Source organism: Anolis sagrei, chromosome 12 (genome assembly GCF_037176765.1).
Source record: "Anolis sagrei isolate rAnoSag1 chromosome 12, rAnoSag1.mat, whole genome shotgun sequence".
In the NCBI taxonomy this organism is placed as follows: domain Eukaryota; kingdom Metazoa; phylum Chordata; class Lepidosauria; order Squamata; family Dactyloidae; genus Anolis; species Anolis sagrei.
Window position 1 is genome coordinate 4,811,512 of NC_090032.1, and position 22,500 is coordinate 4,834,011.

The 22,500-nt window shown below is 41.6% G+C and overlaps 1 protein-coding gene across 1 annotated transcript in view; it reads left to right on the forward strand.

Annotated features, from left to right (window-relative positions):
- Nucleotides 1-22,500, forward strand: part of LOC132764185 (hepatocyte nuclear factor 6-like) — a 90,890-nt gene that overhangs the window by 17,776 nt on the left and 50,614 nt on the right. The gene's annotated exons all lie outside the window — the stretch shown is intronic.

Here is a 22,500-nt window from a genome sequence, read left to right on the forward strand (position 1 = left end):
CAGCTTCAGGACTCAGCAGTGGCTTAACCCACTGTGCCACCGTTTCTCCCTTTTGCCCTGCATTCATGCCTTTTCAGATTCTGCAGCACTGCTGGTCACAGCTGACCTCCAGCTAGAGTGATGTAACTGGATGAGGTTACAGGCTACGAATTAAAACATTTACTAGATGCCAAGAAGTCAGTCCCTTTGTTGTCTGCTTCCGGGTGCATTCCTTTGCTGCTATAGCAAGGATGAAGAGCTAGATTAATTTAGACCGGACCCTGCAAATGAAGACTTCATTTTTGACATCCAGTAAGCTTACAAGTTCCACGTGCAAAGAGTTTAGAATGGCACCAACTTTTGTATTTTCTATTCGACTGACCCATGAGCCCCCGCTTGTGCAGTGGGTTAAACTGCTGAGCTGCTGAACTTGCTGACCAAAAGGTCGCAGGTTCTAATCCAGGGAGTGGGATGAGCTCCCACTGTTAGCCCCAGCTTCTGCCAACCAAGCAGTTCAAAAACATGCAAATGTGAGTAGATCAATAGGTACCATAGGCAGGATGTTAAAAGTTGGCAAACGAGATTATCTCAGAGGCTCAGAGATAAAGCTGAGAGGAGATCCAGGTGCGTGTGGCATGATGTCATGGGTGGTTTGGAGGACTTAAATTAGTGGATGGTTTTCAGGCCTTTCAGAGGAGACAACATTGCTATAGGAGATTGTTTTCCTGTGTCTGCTCTCAAGTTCTTAGTTCAGGTATTCTCAAGTTTCCTGTTCTTGTCTATGTCTGTGTTTCCTTGGAGAGTTCCTTCGTTCATGTTCATCGTTTCATGTACTTCTGTGGATTTTGGTTTCCTTTGCTTTATGTTCCTTGTCATTTTTGGGTTACTGCTATTTTGTATTTTCTATTCTACTGACCCACGAGCCTCTGTTTATGCAGTGGGTTAAACCGCTGAGCTGCTGAACTTGCTGACCAAAAGGTTGCAGGTTCGAATCCGGGGAGCGGGATGAGCTCCCACTGTTAGCCCCAGCTTCTGCCAACCAAGCAGTTCAAAAACATGTAAATGTGAGTAGATCAGTAGGTAAGAATCATAGAATCATAGAATCAAAGAGTTGGAAGAGACCTCATGGGCCATCCAGTCCAACCCCATTCTGCCAAGAAGCAGGAATATTGCATTCAAATCACCCCTGACAAATGGCCATCCAGCCTCTGCTTAAAAGCTTCCAAAGAAGGAGCCTCCACCACACTCCGGGGCAGAGAGTTCCACTGCTGAACGGCTCTCACAGTCAGGAAGTTCTTCCTCATGTTCAGATGGAATCTCCTCTCTTGTAGTTTGAAGCCATTGTTCCCTTGCGTCCCAGTCTCCAAGGAAGCAGAAAACAAGCTTGCTCCCTCCTCCCTGTGGCTTCCTCTCACATATTTATACATGGCTATCATATCTCCTCTCAGCCTTCTCTGAGATAACGGTACTCCATGCAGTCATGACCTTGGAGGTGTCTACGGACAACGCCGGCTCTTCGGCTTAGAAATGGAGATGAGCACCACATCCCAGAGTCGGACACGACTGGACTTAATGTCAGAGGAAATGTTTACCTTAACCTATGTGCCAGCAAAGCCGTCTCGTCCTCCACGAAATCACACAGAAGCACTCTATCTGTTGCATGATGCTCCTATTCTCCGTCACAAGGAATATTTACTTGCGGCGTATGAAAATAGTACTTTGGGGCTTAAGAGGAGAAGCCGGGATATCTTTCAGTGTTGTTTACTTGGGGGGAGGGAACCCTGGAAAAGTAACACTGGTGCATTACAGATGCCATTATGCTGATACTGACAAGCAGGGAGCACCGCCGGCACTTTCTCCAAGATAAGCAGCTAATGCTAATGCCATTAAGAGCCTTTCTTGGATAGGATAAAAGGAGGGGGGCCTTGATTTACACCCCGGTTGTATTATCGCCGGGCCAAAGATGGAAACCGAGACGGCGGTAAATGGAAGGAGTCAGTTCCAGGGGGAATCTTCGGAGACCGGGATGTCTTCCGACGGGGCAGAAGAAGGAGCCGCAAAGTTGGAGACGTGACGCGGCCCACAACTCCGTCGGAAAAGGCTTCGGAACAGGAAACGTTAGCGATACCTGTTCGAGGCAAAATGAAATACCCAACTTTCTAGGTGAGAAAAATTGTCGCAACTCTGGATAGATTCACCTTGCTCAAGACACCACCATGCACCAAGATTTTGTAGTTTATTGAAGAAGAAAAAATCAAAAACATAGAAGTAAAGTTGCAAAAGTTCAATAGCCAAAGGTAAAAAAGGTAAAGGTAGTCCCCTGACATTAAGTCCAGTCATGTTTGACTCTGGGGTGTGGTGCTCATCTCCATTTCTAAGCCGAAGAGCCAGCGTTGTCCGTAGACACCTCCAAGGTCATGTGGCCGGCATGACTGCCTGGAGCGCCATTACCTTCCCGCCGGAGCGGTACCTATTGATCTACTCACATTTTGCATGTTTTCGAACTGCTAGGTTGGCAGAAGCTAGGGCTGACAGCGGAAGCTCACGCCGCTCCCCGGAATCGAACCTGCGACCTTTCGATCAACAAGCTCAGCAGCTCAGCGCTTTAACCCACTGCGCCACCGGGGGCTCAACAGCCAAAACAGAGTCTTAAATGCAAAGTTCCCAAGTTCCAGAGGCAAATAGCATGAAGTATACTCCTGTAGCATTGATTAAACAAGAATCCATGGCAGCATGACAAAGTCTCCAAAAAATCAAGAGCAAAACCAAAGTCCCAAAGAGCTAAAAGCTTTCCCCAAAAGCCGAGGTAATTTTAGAGAAGTTAACAGGGTATAAGCAACATTGCACTGACAACAGACAGAGTTCAATCACATCGTTAAATATGTTTCCCCAACATGAAAGCATTACGTTGACCTCCAATTTCACGTTTGTTGGCAAGGCGCGCACTTTGGCGAATCCTTAATCAAATCTCCGTCTCCAAGGCTGGATACCTCATTATCCTGAGACCGGTCACCCTGGGAACCGAGAGGCCCTGAACTCCCAGATGAGGCTGACTCTTCCACCTACAGCTGTGAAGTTTCACTATCTTTATCTAAAACAACATTCCTTTCCCTGGGGAACAGAAATGCCGTCTCTTCTTCAGAATCAACAAAGTCTGCCACAATAATAGGAACAGGTTCAGAAATCTGTAACCCATCCTCCTCCTCGTCCTGAGGAAACCCAGGCTCAAAGTGAGCCACAAAAAAAAGAATGAAGGCCCTCCAAAGAAGTCCAAGAAAAGTCTTTCCGGTGACTCTAAACAAACCACGATTCCAGTTTCTTCTTCTCCTTTTTAGATATCCATCTAGGTAGGAAAAGGGAATCCCTTCCTCCAAATGGAAGGGAGATTCCAGATTCCAAAATAGGGACACAAAGGTCAAAGGTCAAAGGTCAAAGGTAAAGGTTTCCCTTGACATTAAGTTTAGTTGTGTTCAACTGTGGGGAGTGATGCTCATCTCCAAGCCAAAGAGCTGGCGTTGTCCATAGACACCTTCTTAAACATTGCTATATTGCACCATACCACTATATCATAATATTATTAGTAATATAGACACCTCCATAGACACCTCCAAAGTCATGTGGCCTGCATGACCACATGGAGGGGGACATCCAGAGGACATCCAGAGAAGAAACAATCAGGGTAAGCTAACACCTCCCAACAAAGGATTCCTCAGGCAGGAAGCAGCCAGGCTTTGAAGCTGCAAGGCCATTTAATGCTAATCAAGGAGGCCAAAGTCATGTGGCCTGCATGACCACATGGAGCGCCGTTACCTTCCCGCAGAAGCGGTATCTATTGATCTACTCACATTTGCAATGTTTTCGAACTGCTAGGTTGGCAGAAGCTGGGGCTAACAGTGGGAGCTCACCCCGCTACCCCGGATTCGAACCGCCAACCTTTCAGTCAGCAAGTTCAGCAGCTTAGCGGTTTGATCCGCTGTGCCACCAAGGGGCCCAATGATAGGTTAGGCAACCCAATTCCAAAACAGTGCTTCCCAACCTGTGGACCACAAGTGGTCCGCAAGAACTAAAATATGGTTTGTGGCCTCACCACTACTACACTGTTGCAACGAAAACGACTGGTCTCACAAAATCCTCTTATTGTGCCAAAGCGTATTACATATGGTTTTCTTTAGGCGACAACTGGATGGCATATGCTCTGTATCAGAAACAAGAGCTGATGTGGTCTATCCAATGCAGTTTTCTGAATCAGCACCTTAAATAACCAAATCAAGTCTAAAGTTGGCCAAAAACTGATTCATGAAGACGAACAAAATCTGGCTACCAATATTTTTATAAACTCTAAAATCAGGACTGTAAATAAAGAAGAACACTCATAAAAACAGGGGAATTCCAGACAGGAAAAAAAATCAGGACCAGCTAACACCTCCCAACAAAGTATTCTCCAGGCAGGAAGCAGCCAGGCTTTGAAGCTGCAAGGCCATTCAATGCTAATCAAGGGGGCCAATTGCAACATTCACACTGGCCTCAAACAGACAACCTCCGAGGATGCCTGCCATAGATGTGGGTGAAACGTCAGGGGAGAATGCTTCTGGAACATGGCCAGACAGGCCGGAAAACTCACAGCAATTAAATATTATTATTACTATTATCAACTCCACTTGCCTAGTTTCCAGCAGACCTCACAGCCCCTGAGGATGCCTGCCATAGACCGGGGAGAAACGTCAGGAGAGAATGCTTCTGGAACATGACCAGATAAGCCGGAAAACTCACAGCAATCCATTATTATTATTACTATTATCAACCCCACTTGCCTAGTTTCCAACAGACCTCACAGCTTCTGAGGATACCTGCCATAGATGGGGGAGAAACATCAGGAGAGAATGCTTCTGGAACATGGCCAGCCTGGAAAACTCACAGCAACCCAGAAATTAGTAATTAAAAGAGTGCAAAAATGCATTTCTAAGAGCTCTGGGGCTGCAGCAAACTACAAATCCCAGGGAGTTAAAGTTCCTCTGGACTGCTATAATTCTGTTGTGTGGGTGCTGGAAGGTGTAGGCCAAAACAGTTCCTATCCTTGGTGGATGATGGGCATTGTAGTCCAATGCTGGAGCCAAACTACAAATCCCAGGGAATTAAAGTGCCACTGGACTACTATAATTCTGTTGTGTGAGTGGTGGAAGGTGTAGACCAAAATTGTCCCTATCCTTGGTGGATGATGGGCATTGTAGTCCAATGCTGGAGCCAAACTACAAATCCCAGGGAATTAAAGTGCCACTGGACTACTATAATTCTGTTGTGTGGGTGCTGGAAGGTGTAGGCCAAAACCGTCCCTATCCTTGGTGGATGATGGGCATTGTAGTCCAATGCTGGAGCCAAACTACAAATCCCAGGGAATTAAAGTGCCACTGGACTACTATAATTCTGTTGTGTGGGTGCTGGAAGGTGTAGGCCAAAACCGTCCCTATCCTTGGTGGATGATGGGCATTGTAGTCCAATGCTGGAGTCAAACTACAAATCCCACGGAGTTAAAGTGCCACTGGACTGCTATAAATCTGTTGTGTGGGTGGTGGAAGGTGTAAGCCAAAACTGTCCCTATCCTTGGTGGATGATGGGCATTGTAGTCCAATGCTGGAGCCAAACTACAAATCCCAGGGAGTTAAAGTGCCACTGGACTGCTATAATTCTGTTGTGTGGGTGCTGGAAGGTGTAGGCCAAAACAGTTCCTATCCTTGGTGGATGATGGGCATTGTAGTCCAATGCTGGAGCCGTAGGTGTTTGGTGTGCCGGCATCTGGAGTGAAATAAGAAGCCCAGCTGCCTCCCACCGGGATGGATTTCCTCGGGTTTTTCGCTCTGGAAAGGCTCATCTCTGGTTCAGGGCCCATAATTAAATTGGACTGTCCGAGGAAGCCATCAAGGGGATTTGTTTCCATTAGCCGGGGTGAGAACGACGGGCAAAGGGCGGCCTGGGAAAAGCCAGACTGAAGGACTCATATCGGCCCGCTTGGACTATCGGGCCTATTAATTAGGGAGGCTGCTCATTAACAGGCCTGCGGAAATGACAGGGTCGTGGATGATGGGACTCCGGGAAGAGTTTGCGGGGAATTTGAAGCCTTGTGATGCTCAAGAAATATCCCAAGCCCAGGGCTAGGCTGTTGATTTGAGGCATTGTTTATTTTTTGAAGTTTGGTCCTATCAGTTTGGTAATGTAAAACATAATTTATTAGAATTTTTTCTATCAATGCTTCCAATAGAAAATGCATAAGGATGTGGGTGAACTATATTTCCCGGAACCGTGGGTCAATCCTTCCCCAAAGCCTGCCATTATTCAAAGTTGGACATGTTGGGCCTGTGTGCCGAGTGTGGTCCAGACCCAATATCTTCTGGGTTCAGTGCTTTCTGTGCAAGGGTGAACTACAACTCCCAGATTCCCAAGGCAATCATACACAAACCCATCCAGTATGCACATTGCCAAGTGTGGTCCAGATCTGACATTAGCTGGGTCTGGTGCTTTCTGGATAAGGGTGAACTACAACTCCCAGATACCCAGGACAATTACACACGAACCCATCCAGTATGCACAGTTACCCATGTTGGGTCTGTGTACCAAGTGTGGCCCAGATCTGATATTAGCTGGATTCAGTGCTCTCTGGATAAGGGTGAACTACAACTCCCAGATTCCCAGGGCAATTACACACAAACGCATCCAGTATGCAGAGTTACCTATGTTGGGTCTGTGTGCCAAGTGTGGTCCAGATCTGATGTCAGCTGGATAAGGGTGAACTACAACTCCCAGATTCCTAGGACAATTGCACACAAACCCATCCCGTATGCACAGTTACCCATGTTGGGTCTGTGTGCCAAGTGTGGTCCAGATCCGATATTAGCTGGGTTCAGTGCTCTCTGGATAAGGGTCAACTACAACTCCCAGATTCCCAGGACAATTACACACGAACCCATCCAGTATGCACAGTTACCCATGTTGGGTCTGTGTACCAAGTGTGGCCCAGATCTGATATTAGCTGGATTCAGTGCTCTCTGGATAAGGGTGAACTACAACTCCCAGATTCCCAGGGCAATTACACACAAACGCATCCAGTATGCAGAGTTACCTATGTTGGGTCTGTGTGCCAAGTGTGGTCCAGATCTGATGTCAGCTGGATAAGGGTGAACTACAACTCCCAGATTCCTAGGACAATTGCACGCAAACCCATCCCGTATGCAGTTACCCATGTTGAGTCTGTGTACCAAGTGTGGCCCAGATCTGATATCAGATGGGTTCAGTGCTTTCTGTATAAGGGTGAACTACAACTCCCAGATTCCCAAGACAATTACACACAAACCCATCCCATATGCACAGCTGCCCATGTTGGGTCTATGTGCCAAGTGTGGTCCAGATCCAATATTAGCTGGCTTCAGTGCTCTCTGGATAAGGGTGAACTACAACTCCCAGATTCCCTGTGGTCCAGATCCGTCCTTGGCTGGGTTCACAGTGCTCTCTGGATGTAGGTGAACTACAACTCCTACAAATCAAGGTCATTTCCCCCTAAACCTGATCATGGGGGTTCTCCGTATCATACCAAATGTGGTCCATGTCCTTTATTGAGGAGAGTCACAGTGCTGTGCCTTGATGCAGGGTGAACTACAACTTCCATTCTGTTGAATCAGTCCCCCAAACCTCTCCAGTCTGTTCAGCTGCTAATCAATTCCTCTGTGTTTACTGTGTGCCATAGGAAAAGGTAGGAAAGGGTTAAGGGAGAGGCAGTGGGCAAGGGGGGGGGGGAAAGAATGCAAATTCCACACCAAGGGAGAGAGAAAGGAACCCTGGGGTGCCTGCCTTTGGTGGAGGAAACACATCAGTTCTAGGATGAAATTGTCTCCAAATGAAAGCATTCCTTGGGTGGTGTTGCTGTTGTGTTTGGGGAGGACATGGGCAATGTTTGGGTGACATGTTCATGGCGCTCGCTGTAACCAGAAGGGACCCAAGAGGGGTGGACTAGATGGGCTTTAGGGGACCCTTCCAGGTCTAAGTCTCTATGGGCCAAAAATGATGCAAATCGGCAGAAATGAATGGGGAAGATAGGAGTTGTGGCCAAACCCATCCAGAAGGGACCCAAGAGGGGTGGACTAGATGACCTTTGGGGCCCCTTCCATGTCTAAGACTCTATGGATCTAATACCATGCAAACAGGCAGAAATGAATGCATTTAGTAATAAATAATAATAATATCAATCCTAATAATATATTTACTATCATTTAATAATTATATGATAATAATATATTTACTATCATTTAATAATAATAATAATATAATAATAATATTATATTATATTATATTATATTATATTATATTATTAAAATATATGATGATGATGATGATGATGATGATAATAATAATAATAATAATATGTTTCTCAATCTCAAACCTGGGGACAAGGAGTTGTAGCCAAACCTATCCAGAATGGACCCAGTAGGGGTGGACTAGATGACCTTTGGGGACCCCTTCCATGTCTGAGACTCTATAGATCTAAAACCATGCAAACAGGCAGAAATAAATGCATTTTGTAATAAATAATAATAATAATATCAATCATAATAATAATATATTTATTATTATTTAATAATAATATTATATAAATATAATATAATAATAACAATATATTATAATATTATTATTAAATTATTATTATTGTTTTTAAAATATATAATAATAGGTTGTTGTAGGTTTTTTCGGGCTATATGGCCATGGTCTAGAGGCATTCTCTCCTGACGTTTTGCCTGCATCCTCTGAGGATGCTTGTCATAGATGCAGGCGAAACGTCAGGAGAGAATGCCTCTAGACCATGGCCATATAGCCCGAAAAAACCTACAACAACCCAGTGATTCCCACCATGAAAGCCTTCGACAATATATAATAATAATAATTTGTAATTTAATAATAATAATATTATATAAAATATAATATAATAATAACAATATATTATTGTATTATATTATTATTAAATTTTTATTCTTATTAAAATATATAATAATTTGCAATTTAATAATATTATAATATATAAATATAATGTAATAATAACAATATATTATTATATTATGGTATTATTACATTATTATTATTATTAAAATATATAATAATAATTTGTAAATTAATAATATATTATATAAAATATAATATAATAATAACAATATATTATTGTATTATATTATTATTAAATTATTATTATTATTAAAATATATAATAATTTGCAATTTAATAATAATATAATATATAAATATAATATAATAATAGCAATATATTATTATATTATGGTATTATTAAATTATTATTATTAAAATATAATAATAATAATAATAATAATAATAATAATAATTTGTTTTTCAATCTCAAACCTGGGGAGATCCATCACATGGGTTTCCTCCACCGACTGACAATTATCTGTGCGACAAATGAAATTTCTGCATCCAAGGAGAGTTCAGGTTACATGGAGTCCGACTGCATTCCCCCAAAATCAAATTAGCTTCCTATGCCACTTATGCATTCATAAGTGGGATAATTGATAGGCGAATGGATTGACTTCGGGGAAGAAAGCAATTCTCTTTTGGTGTGCATTCGGATCCCAAGCCCTGGGAAGCAATGGCCATCTTTCACACACTGTTTATATTGCAATGATATCTGTAATATATATATATAATGTATAATTATATTCCGACCTCTCTGGATTTGGAGGGGAAATGCCACTGAATTTCCTCTAAAGCAATGGTAGTCCTCCAAAGGGAAAGAACTTGGTCTACATTGTAGAATTAATGCAGTTTGAGACTACTTTAAGTACCATGGCTCAATGCATATACTTACATATAGATACACACACATATTCATACGATAGATAGATAGATAGATAGATAGATAGATAGAACGATAGAACGATAGATAGATAGATAGATAGATAGATAGATAGAACGATAGAATGATAGATAGATAGATAGATAGATAGAACGATAGATAGATAGATAGATAGATAGATAGATAGAACGATAGATAGATAGATAGATAGATAGATAGATAGACAGATAGAATGATAAATAGATAGATAGAACGATAGATAGATAGATAGATAGATAGATAAACAGATAGCTAGAAAGAAAGATAGATAGATCGAACAATAAATGATAGATAGATAGATAGATAGATAGATAGACAGACAGACAGAAAGAAAGAAAGAAAGATAGAACGATAAATAGATAGATAGAAAGATAGATAGATAGATAGATAGATAGATAGAGATAGATAGACAGACAGACAGATAGAACGATAAATAGATAGATAGAAAGATAGATAGAAAGATAGATGATGATAGATAGATAGATAGATAGATAGATAGAAAGATAGAGATAGATAGATAGATAGAACGATAAATAGATAGATAGAAAGATAGATAGAAAGATAGATAGATAGAAAGATAGATAGATGTTAGATAGACATATAGATAGATAGAACGATAAATAGGTAGATAGATAGATAGATAGATAGAACGATAAATAGATATAGAAAGATAGATAGAAAGATAGAAAGATAGATGATAGATAGATAGATAGATAGATAGATGATCTTGCAAACACACACACATTCAAATCATCTGCCTATTGATCTCTGCAGGCACCCATCCAAGCCCACTTATATATAGATAGGGAGATATCTGTGTGCGCACACAAGCATCCAAGCCCACTTATTTGTGTGCACAAACTCCATCCTCTTGCATTTGTTATGTATGTTTAGGATATGTTTACATTGGGAAGAGAAAAGAGAGGAAAGGGAAGGAAAACAGGGCACGTTAATGATCCGAAACACAGGTCTTGGGAGCCTTTTCAAGGCCAAACAAAGAGACCGACCTGGCATTTTCCAAATGTTGCTTGAATGTCAATCCCAGCCGAGTGGCTTTAGATCCATGCATTTAGCTCCTTTTTCTATTATAGATTGCAATATCTGATGCATTTCTGAGATAGATAGATAGATAGATAGATAGATAGATAGATAGATAGATAGATCACATGGACTTAGCAATTAAAACTTCCACCTCAAAGGGATTCATTATAGAACAGGTTTGCATGGAAATCCAAACCAAAAAAATATGAGAAATTATCTATATCATTGAGAGATCCAGTAATTTGACAATATTACAGGTGTCCCCAATTAAAGGGGGGGAAGGGGTCTCACATTGGAGCATTGAGGGGGTGGGTTTTTTAAAATATGGGGATCAATAAGCAAAGCGAGGAGGATCAATAGAGGGGAACAAAAGGTATTGATTGGACTTTTTACGAAGGAAAGGTCTTTTTCTTTCAATAAAGAGGACATTTTCCTGAAAGGATGTTTTAGAATCTCTCCCCCCTTACATCATTAACAAAAACAGCAACAACAACAACAACAACAACAACAACAGCAACAGCAAGAACAACAGCAGCAACAGCAACAGCAACAACAGCAACAGCAATAATAGCAACAACAACAGCAACAGCAGCAACAGCAATAACAACAGCAACAACAATAACAGCAGCAACAGCAAAACAACAACAGCAGCAACAGCAACAACAGAAACAGCAACAGCAACAACAATAACAGCAGCAACAGCAGCAACAGCAACAGCAACAATAACAACAGCAGCAACAGCAGCAACAGCAGCAGCAACAGCAGCAACAGCAACAACAGCAACAGCAACAGCAGCAACAGCAGCAGCAACAAAAACCACAGCAGCAACAGCAACAACAGCAACAGTAGCAGCAAAAGCAACAGAAACAACAGCAGCAACAACAACATCAGCAGCAAAAGCAACAGCAACAACAGCAACAACAACAGCAACAACATCAGCAGCAAAAGCAACAGCAGCAACAACAGCAACAACAGCAGCAGCAAAAGCAACAGCAACAACAGCAACAGCAACAACAGCAACAGCAACAGCAACAACAGCAAAAGCAACAGCAAAAGCAACAGAAACAACAGCAACAACAGCAACAGCAACAACAGCAACAGCAGCAGCAAAAGCAACAGAAACAACAGCAACAACAACAACAGCAACAACAGCAGCAACAACATTCCATCTATTGTGAAGCAAGCCTCCAGTTCTTCATGCTGGAGAGTAATTTTAGGGTTGCAAACCAAACCAGAAAACAATTTAGTAGACACTGCGGGATGATGATGATGATGATGATGATGATGATGATGATGACGATGACAACAACAACAACAATGTAGATGCTTCAAGCCATCCTTTGCTTGATGTTTTAGTTTCCATTCCCTCTGGCTGGCAATAGATGTTTGTATTATTATTATTATTATTATTAATAATAATAATAATAATAACAACAACAACAACAATCCATTGTTAATGGGAATGTGTTTGTATGAATAATAATAATAAATTCACTGAAAAATTAGAGCTATGGGAGGGTGTATGGATAACAAAAACAACAACAACAACAATAATAATTCACTGTAAAATGAGAGCTAATGGGAGTGTGTTTGTATAGATAATGATAATAATAATAATAATAATCCATTGTAAAATGGGAGTTAATGGGAATGTGTATGGATGATGATAATAATAATAATAATAATAATAATAATAATAATAATAATAAATTCACTGTAAAATGAGAGCTAATGGGAGTGTGTATGGATAATAATAATAATAATAATAATAATATATTGTAAAATGTAAGTTAATGGGAGTGTGCTTGTATGGATAACAACAACAACAAAAACAATAATAATTCACTGTAAAATGAGAGCTAATGGGAGGGTGTTCATATGGATGATGATGATGATGATGATGATAATAATAATAATAATCCATTGTAAAATGGGAGCTAATGAGAAAGTGTTTGTATGGATGATGATGATGACAATCCACTGTAAAACAAGAGCTAATGGGAGTGTGTTTGTATGGATGATGATGATAATAATAATAATAATAATAATCCATTGTAAAATGGGATTTAATGGGAAGGTGTTTGTATGGATGATGATGATGATGATGATGATAATAATAATAATAATAATAATCCATTGTAAAATGGGAGCTAATGGGAGGGGATATTTGCATGGGTAACAACTACAATAATAGCAATAATGACACATGTGGAAGTCATTCTAGATGCAACCAGGACCCTGGAGAGCAACTACGGTGGCCAAGGAGGGACCAAACTGCTGGAGGGAATGCCTTCTTGCCAGGCAGGAACTCAGCACTTGTTTCCTCCATCCATCCATCCCTCCATTCCTCCCTCTCTTTTTTGCTCCCCATCTACCTTTTCTTCTCCTCCTGTCAAACCCAGGGATGTAATTCGATTGTGCCCTCTTCCGCTTCCTTTTATCTGCGAGGGAAACCTCATTGGGGACAGACCTCTGGGAATCCTTTAAATAATGTTCATTAGGCCTAATCGAGTTAATTTCTCTCTCCGCTTCGCCTTCTTCAAGAGGCCCGTCTCCCATTTATCCTGGGCGGCTGGTCGGATCTACGGATGGAAGGAAATAAAATTAAAAGTTGCACGGCTTGGGTGAGAACTCACACTCCTTTTTTTAAAGGAGGGAAAGAAATATTAAGGAAGAGAAGAGGAGAGGAAAAGAATGCTATTTTGCTTCCCCGAGGCCTTGTTTCTGGATGGGAATTACCTTGAGCGATGTAGTTTATTATCTCGGCATACCCTCTTTCTACAAGAGGTTAAAATAATTTGCTATGTCACCTATGCACAGAATAAAAGTGAAAATATGTAAGTGTGTGTGTATGTCTGGGGTGTCCATTGACCCAGACAGGTTCCCACTTGCACAAACAGAGGAGGAAGAGGAAGAAGGAGAAAGAAGTGGAAGGAAAGCGAGAGAAAAGAGGAGAAGGAAAAGGAGGAAGAATGGGAAAAGGAGGAGGAGGTGGAGGAAGAAAAGGAGAAAGAGGGAAAAGAAGAGGCAGAGGAAGGTGAAGAAGAGAAAGAAGAAAGGGAAGAGGAGGAGGAAGAAGAAGGAGAAAAAAGTAGAAGAAAAGAGAGAGAAAAGGGGAGAAGGAAGGAGAATGAGAAAGAAGAAGGGGGAAAGAAGATTAAGGAGAAGAGGAGGAAAGGGGGAAAGAGAAGAAGCAAGAGGAAAAGAAGAGGCTGAGGAAGAAGAAGAGAAAGAAAAAAGGGAAGAGGAGGAGGAAGAAGGATAAAAAAGTGGAAGAAAAGAGAGCGAGAAGGGGAGGATGAAGGAGGATGAGAAAGAAGACTGGGAAGAGAAGAAGAAAAAGAGGAGGAAGAAGGAGAAGGAGGAAGAAGAAGAGAAGGAGCAAAAGAAAAAAGAAGAGGTGGAGGAAGACAGAAAAGAAAGAAGAAAATGAAGAAGAAAAGGAGGAGGAGGAAAAAGTGGAAGAAAAGAGAGAGAAAAGCAGAGGAGGAAGGAGGAAGGGAAAGAACACTAGGAAAAGAAGAAGGAAAAGAGGAGGAAGAAGGAGAATGAGGAAGAAGAAGAGAAGGAGCAAAAGGAAAAAGAAGAGGTGGAGGAAGACGAAGAAGAGAAAGAAGAAAGTGAAGAGCAAAAGGAGGGAGAGGAAAAAGTGGAAGAAGAAAGAGAAAAGAAAAGGAGTGAGGAAGAGAAAGAAGAAGAATGGGGAAAGAAAATTAAAGAGAAGAGGAGGAGGAAGGAGGAAAAGAAGAAGAGAAGGAGGAAGAGAAAAAGAAGAGACTTGGGAAGACAAAGAAGTGAAAGGAGAAAGGGAAGAGGAGGAGGAAGAGGAAAAAGAAGATGGAGAGGAAGAGAGAAGAGAAAGGAAGGAGAAGAGAAAAAGAGGAGGAAGGAGGAAGAACTGGAAGAAGAGAGAGAAAAGGGAAGGAGGATGCAGGAGAATAGAGGAGGAGGGAGGAAGAGGAAGAAGGAAAAGAGGAGGAAGAAGGAGAAGAAGGAAATGAAGAAGAGAAGAAGAGGAATATAAAGATGAGAAATAAGAAAGGGAAGAGGAAGGAGAAAGAAGTGGAAGAAAGAGAGAAAATGGAAAGAGGAAGAGGAGGAGGAAGAGGAAAAAGAAGATGGAGAGAAAGAGAAGGAAAGAGAAAAGGAAAAAAGAAGAGGAAGGAGGAAAAACTGGAAGAGAAAGAGAGAGAGGAAAGGGGAGGAGGAGGGAGGAAGAGAAAGAATGGGAAAAGGAGAAGAAGGAGGAAGAGGAAGAGAAGGAGCAAGAGGAAGACGAAGAAGAGAAAAAAGAAAGGAAAGAGGAAGAGGAAGAGGAGGAGGAGGAGGAGGAGGAGGAGGAAGGAGGGGACGGAGAAGGAAAAAGAAGAAGAAAACGAAGAGGAAGAAGAAAAAAGGCTGAACAATTAGGTTGGAATAACATTGCCAGGGGGCAGTTTTAAGACTGGAAAAAAAACCCCTTGATGAATGCTCATTTCTTCTTCAAAGAATTCGAAATTAATGTGTTGTCGAAGGCTTTCAGGGCATGAATCACTGGGTTAGCTGTGAGTTTTCCGGGCTGTCCGACCATGTTCCAGAAGCATTCTCTCCTGACGTTTCTCCCACATCTATGGCAGGCATCCTCAGAGGTTGAGGAGTCTGTTGGAAACTAGGAAAGTGGGGTTTGTATATCTGGAGAATAATATCCAGGGTGGGAGAAACGTCAGGAGAGAATGCTTCTGGAACATGGCCAGACAGCCCGGAAAACTCACAGCAACCCAACTGGAAATTATTTGGAGCTGCTTTCCTGCGGGACCCAATAAAGAGGGGAGTTGGGAAGACACTTGAGAGTTTGGTGAGGCGAGTATTCTACAGGTTTCCCAGAGAGAGAAAGTGGGTTTTGCCTCAAATAAAAGTCGCGGAAATGACATTTTCAGAGAGCAAGCTGTGTGTGGGGGGGGGGGAGGGGGGGAGGTTAATCGGATTTAATTGCAGTTTTTAAGGCTTAGATAAATAGGGAGATAATAGTATACCGCCTATAAAACAACACTATTGTTGTTGTTGTTGTTATAATATCTAGGTAAATATTCTGTTTGGTGAGGCGAGTATTCCACAGGTTTCCCAGAGAGAGAAAGTGAGTTTTGCCTCAAATAAAAGTCGCGGAAATTACATTTATAGGGAGATAATACTGTACAGCCTATAAAACAACACTATTATTGTTGTTGTTGTTATAATATCAAGGTAAATATTCTGTTTGGTGAGGCGAGTATTCTACAGGTTTCCCAGAGAGAGAAAGTGAGTTTTGCCTCAAATAAAAGTCGCGGAAATTACATTTATAGGGAGATAATACTGTACAGCCTATAAAACAACACTATTATTGTTGTTGTTGTTATAATATCAAGGTAAATATTCTGTTTGGTGAGGCGAGTATTCTACAGGTTTCCAGCCCTGTTTCCCAGAGAGAGAAAGTGAGTTTTGCCTCAAATAAAAGTCGCGGAAATTACATTTATAGGGAGATAATACTGTGCAGCCTATAAAACAACACTATTGTTGTTGTTGTTGTTGTTATAATATCTAGGTAAACATTCTGTTTGGTGAGGCGAGTATTCCACAGGTTTCCCAGAGAGAGAAAGTGAGTTTTGCCTCAAATAAAAGTCGCGGAAATTACATTTACAGGGAGATAATACTGTACAGCCTATAAAACAACACTATTGTTGTTGTTGTTGTTGTTGTTATAATATCAAGGTAAACATTCTGTTTGGTGAGGCGAGTATTCCACAGGTTTCCCAGAGAGAGAAAGTGAGTTTTGCCTCAAATAAAAGTCGCGGAAATTACATTTACAGGGAGATAATACTGTACAGCCTATAAAACAACACTATTGTTGTTGTTGTTGTTGTTGTTGTTATAATATCAAGGTAAACATTCTGTTTGGTGAGGCGAGTATTCTACAGGTTTCCAGCCCTGTTTCCCAGAGGAGAAAGTGAGTTTTGCCTCAAATAAAAGTCGCGGAAATTACATTTTCAGAGAGCAAGCTTTGTGGGGGGAATTAATCCGATTTAATTGCAGTTTTTAAGACTTAGATAAATAGGGAGATAATAGTATACCGCCTATAAAACAACACTATTATTATTGTTGTTGTTGTGAATTAATCCGATTTAATTGCAGTTTTTAAGACTTAGATAAATAGGGAGATAATAGTATACCGCCTATAAAGCACCACTATTATTATTGTTGTTATTGTTATTGTTGTTATTATTATTATTATATCTAGGCTATGTGTTTAATGATCTATCCATCTCTCCCTCCAACATGCCATCTCCACGCGAGATTTTCTATAAAGGTCTCGGGGGGGGGGGGGGGGGAATCGAGATTTATCGATTATGGATTTCAATACACACACACACACATAACCATAATCGATAAATCTCGGGGTATATATATATATATATATGAAAATAAATAAATATATTTCAAAATAAAGGTGAATTACTAAACGATTCGTCTTTGTTGTTCTCTCTCTTTGTTCCCTTCTTTGTCCAAAAAGAATGCCATCCAGAAGAGCATTTTACGCACGAGCAAAACAAAGGCTTTCCAAGAGGTTTTGCGCCTTGGAAACGAGGCCAAAGCGGTGTCGAATCGGTTTGAAACCCTTTCCCCGACCTTCTAGGTGGAGACAGACATTTATTTTAATTTCTCCCCCTTTTTATTTCCTTAATAAATAGGATCCGAAGGGGAGCTCATCCAACGCGCCGTTCCTGAGCCAGCTTTTACGCGCGAGGAAAGGGTGGGTTTCTAAGGGGTGTTTTCACTCTCGAAAAGGGGCAAAAGAGGGTCGGAATCGGTTTTAAACCCTTTCCCCAACCCTTTCCGTGGAAACAGGCTTTTGTTTTAGTTTCTCCCCCTTTTCTTTGTCTTAAGAAATGGGATTCGAGAGGAGTCGCATCCTAAGGAAGACCGCTTTTACGCACGAGCAAAAAGAGGCTTTCCAGGGCTTTCCAAGGGACTTTGCAAGGCTTTTCGAAGGAGTAAACGCTCTGGAAATGGAGAAAAGAGGGGCAAAAAGGGGTCGGGATCGGTTTCAAACCCTTTCCCCAACCTTTTCGATGGAGACAGGCTTTTATTTCTCTTTCCTGCCCTTTTCCTTGTCGGAAGAAATGGGATCCGAAAGGAGTCGCGTCCTAAGCTTTTACGCACGAGCAAAAGGAGGCTTTCCAAACGATTTTGCAAGGTTTTCCAATCGACTAAACGCTCTGGAAATGGGGCAAAAGGGGGTCGAAATTTGTTTCAAACCCTTTCCCCAACCTTTTAGATGGAGACAGGCCTCTATTTATCTTTCTTCCTCTTTTCTTTGTCGGAAGAAATGGGATCCGAAAGGAGTCGCGTCCTAAGTAAGACAGCTTTTACGCACGAGCAAAAGGAGGATTTCCAAGCATTTCCAAGGGACTAAACGCTGTGGAAATGAAGGAAAATGGGGCAAAAAGGGGTCGGGGTCGATTTCAAACTCATTCTCCAGCCTTCTAGATGGAGACGGGCCTTTATTTCTCTTTCTCTCCCTTTTCCTTGACGTAAGAAATGAGATCCGAAAGGAATTGCGTCCTAAGTAGGACAGTTTTTACGCTGGAGCAAAAGGAGGCTTTCGATGGGACTTTGCAAGGTTTTCCAAGGGGCTTCACGCTCTGGAAATGGGGCAAAAGGGGGTCAGGATAGGTTTCAAACCTTTCCCCAACCTTTTAGATGGACACAGACCACTGTTTATCTTTCTCCCTCTTTTCTTTGTCAGAAGAAATGGGATCCAAAAGTAGTCGCATACTAAGTGAGACAGCTTTTACGCACGAGCAAAACAAAGGTTTCCAAGGCTTTCCAAGGGACTAAAAGCTCAGGAAATGGGGAAAAATGGGGCAAAAAGGGGCCGGGGTCGATTTCAAACCCTTTCCCCAACTTTTTAGGTGGGGACAGGCCTTTACTTCTCTTTCTCCTCCTTTTCCTTGTCGTAAGGAATGGGATCCAAAGAGAGCCGCTTCCTAAGACAGCAAAATGAGGCTTTCCAAGGCTTTCCAAGGGACTAAACGCCTGGAAACGGGGCAAAATGGGGTCGAAATCGGTTTCAAACCCTTCCTTCAACCTTCTAGGTGGAGACAGGCCTTTACTTCTCTCTCTCCTCCCTTTCCTTGTCGCAAGAAATGGGATCCAAAAGGAGCCGCTTCCTAAGAAACCTTTTACGCACGAGTAAAAGGAGGCTCTCCAAGGCTCTCCAACGGGCTTCACGCTCTGGAACTGAGGCAAAAGGGGGTCGGGATAGGTTTCAAATCCTTTCCCCAACCTTCTAGATGGAGACAGGCCTTTATTTCGCTTTCTCCCCCTTTTCCTTATGGTAAGAAATGAGATCCGAAAGGAATTGAGTCCCAAGTATGGACAGTTTTTACGCACGAGCAAAAGGAGGCTTTCCAAGGGACTAAACGCTCTGGAAATGGGGCAAAAAAGGGTCGGAATCGGTTTCAAATCCTTTCCCCAACCTTTTAGGTGGAGATGGGCCTTTATTTTTCTTTCTCCCTCTTTTCTTTGTCGTAAGAAATGGGATCCAAAAGGAGCCGGGTCCTAAGAAACCTTTTACGCACGAGCAAAAGGAGGCTTTCGATGGGACTTGGCAAGGCTTTCCAAGGGGCTTCACGCTCTGGAAATGGGGCAAAAAGGGGTCGGGGTCGATTTCAAACCCTTTCCCCATCCTTGGAGACAGGCCTCTATTTCTCTTTCTCCCTCTTTTCCTTGTCGTAAGAAATAAGATCCGAAAGGAGTTGCGTCCTAAGTAGGACAGCTTTTACGCACAAGAAAAAGGAGGCTTTCCAAGGCTTTCCAAGGGACTAAACGCTCTCGAAATGGGAAAAAAGGGGTCGGGATCGGTTTCAAACTCTTTTACCAACCTTTTAGATAGAGGCAGGCCATTATTTCTTATTCTCCCCCCTTTACTTGTCGTAAGAAATGGAATCCAAAAGAAGTCGCGTCCTAAAAAAGACAGCTTTTACGCACGAGCAAAAGGAGGCTTTCGATGGGACTTTGCAAGACTCTCCAAGGGGCTTCATGCTCTGGAAATGGGGCAAAAAGGGGTCGGGATCGGTTTCAAACCCTTTCCCCAACCTTTTAGATGGAGACAGGCCTCTGTTTATCTTTCTCCCTCTTTTCTTTGTCAGAAGAAATGGGATCCAAAAGTAGTCGCATACTAAGTGAGACAGCTTTTACGCACGAGCAAAACAAAGCTTTCCAAAGCTTTCCAAATGAACTAAACGCTCTGGAAATGGGGCAAAAGGGGGTCGAAATCGATTTCAAACCCCTTTCCCACCCTTCTAGACCGAGACAGGCCTTTACTTCCCTTTCTCCTCCTTTTCCTTGTAGTAAGAAATGGGATCCAAAAGGAGCCGCATCCTAAGACACCTTTTACGCACGAGCAAAACAGAGCTTTCCAGGGGACTTTGCAAGGCTTTCGAAGGGACTTCACGCTCTGGAAATGGGACAAAAGGGGTCGGGATCGATTTTAAACCCCTTTCCTAGCCTTCTAGATGAAGAGAGGCCTTTACTTCCCTTTCTCCTTCTTTTCCTTGTCGTAAGAAATGGGATCCAAAGGGAGCCGCATCCTAAAACAGCTTTTACGCACGAGGAAAAGGAGGCTCTCCAGGGGACTTTGCAAGGCTTTCGAGGGGACTTTGCAAGTCTTTCCAAGGGGCTTCACACCCTGGAAATGGGGCAAAAGAGGGTCGGGAACTGGTTCAAACCCATTTCCTATCCTTCTAGATGGAGACAGGCCTTTATTTCTCTTTCTCCCCCTTTTGCTTGCCGTTAGAAATGGGATCCAAAAAGAGCCGCGTCCTAAGACAGTTTTTACGCACGAGCAAAACAAAGCTTTCCAGGGGACTTTCCAAGGCTTTCCAATCGACTAAACGCTCTGGAAATGGGGCAAAAAGGGGTCGGGATCGATTTCAAACCCTTTTCCAAACCATCCAGATGGAGACAGGCCTTTATTTCTCTTTCTCCCCCTTTTCCTTGTCGGAAGAAATGGGATCCAAAAGGCGCCGCGTCCTAAGACAGCTTTTACGCACGAGCAAAACAAAGCTTTCCAAGCGCCTTGGAAATGAGGCAAAATTGGAGTCGGATCGGTTCCAAACCCCTTTCCTAACCTTCCTCTCTATATCCAAAGTTTAGATAGAGTCTCCTTTCGAGTAAATCGACCTAAAAAGTCGCCTATTTTGAGGTGGAAGGGGCCCTTTGAAACCTCAAAACAGGGCTTTAGGCGGAGGGGGGGGGGTCCCCAAGAAACCACATTTCGCTTTATATTTAAGACTCCAAAATTGCATTTTTAAAAAAGAAAATAAACAACACCGAGGAAGCCAAGGAAGGGAAAATAATCTTGTTTGCCATTGCTTGCAATTTTTTTTGCTCTTGAGAGAGAGAGAGAGAGAGAGAGAGAGAAAATCAAACCGCTTCGCCATCTCCGAGGCTTGGAGAAGGGAATACTCCCTTTTCTTGCAGAAAAGAGCAAGAAAAAAAGTGGTTTTTGCTTCTAATGACCTTTGCAAAATAATCTTTAGTTTGGAGTAGATTTTCTTGGAGAAATGGCATTGGGAAGGGGGGTCTCCTCGGGAGTAATTGGAAAGGATTTCGGCCCAAAATTGTGCTTGGAAACAGGGCTGGGAAGGGATGCGCCTTTTCTCTTTCTCTTTGCCAAGGCTTCATTATATATATATATATATATATATATATACACACACACACATACACACATACATATATGGTATTATATATATATAACACAGCACACACATGCATATATATGGTATATTATATTATATTCACACACATACATATATAGTATATTATATTATTATATTATATTATATTATATTCACACACATATGGTGTGTGTGTATGTATGTATATATATATATATATATATATATATATATATATATCCATCCATATATAATATATAGAGAGAAATAATTATTTTTTAAAAATAAATTAAGCCTGAATATTTATCTATCTTTCTAACCAATCTCCCTCCTTCCTCACTTCCTTCCACCGTCAGCCTGTTATCTATCTATCTATCTATCGCTCTCTCTCTATTTATATTTTTCTATTTATCTCTCTTTCTTTCTCTATCTATATCTATCTATCTATCTATCTCCTATATCTATCTATCTATCTATCTATCTCTGTCTATTTATATCTATCTTTCTATCTCTATCTACCTATCTATCTATCATCTATTTCTCTCTCTCTCTATCTATCTATCTATCAATCATCTATCTATTTCTCTATCATCTATCTATCTATCTATCTATCTATCTATTTCTCTCTATCTATCAATCTATATTTAGCTCTTTCTAACTATCTTTCTTTCTATCTTTCTCTCTCTCTATCTCTATCTCTCTATCTATTTATCTATCTATCTATCTTTCTTTCTATCTCTCTATCTGTATCTATCTGTATCTCTCTCTCTCTCTCTCTATTTTTCTCTCTCTCTATCAATCAATATTTATCTCTTTCTATCTCTCCGTCTTTCTATCATTTCTCTCTTTCTCACTCTATCTCTATCTTTCTATCTATTTATCTATCTATCTATCTCTCTTT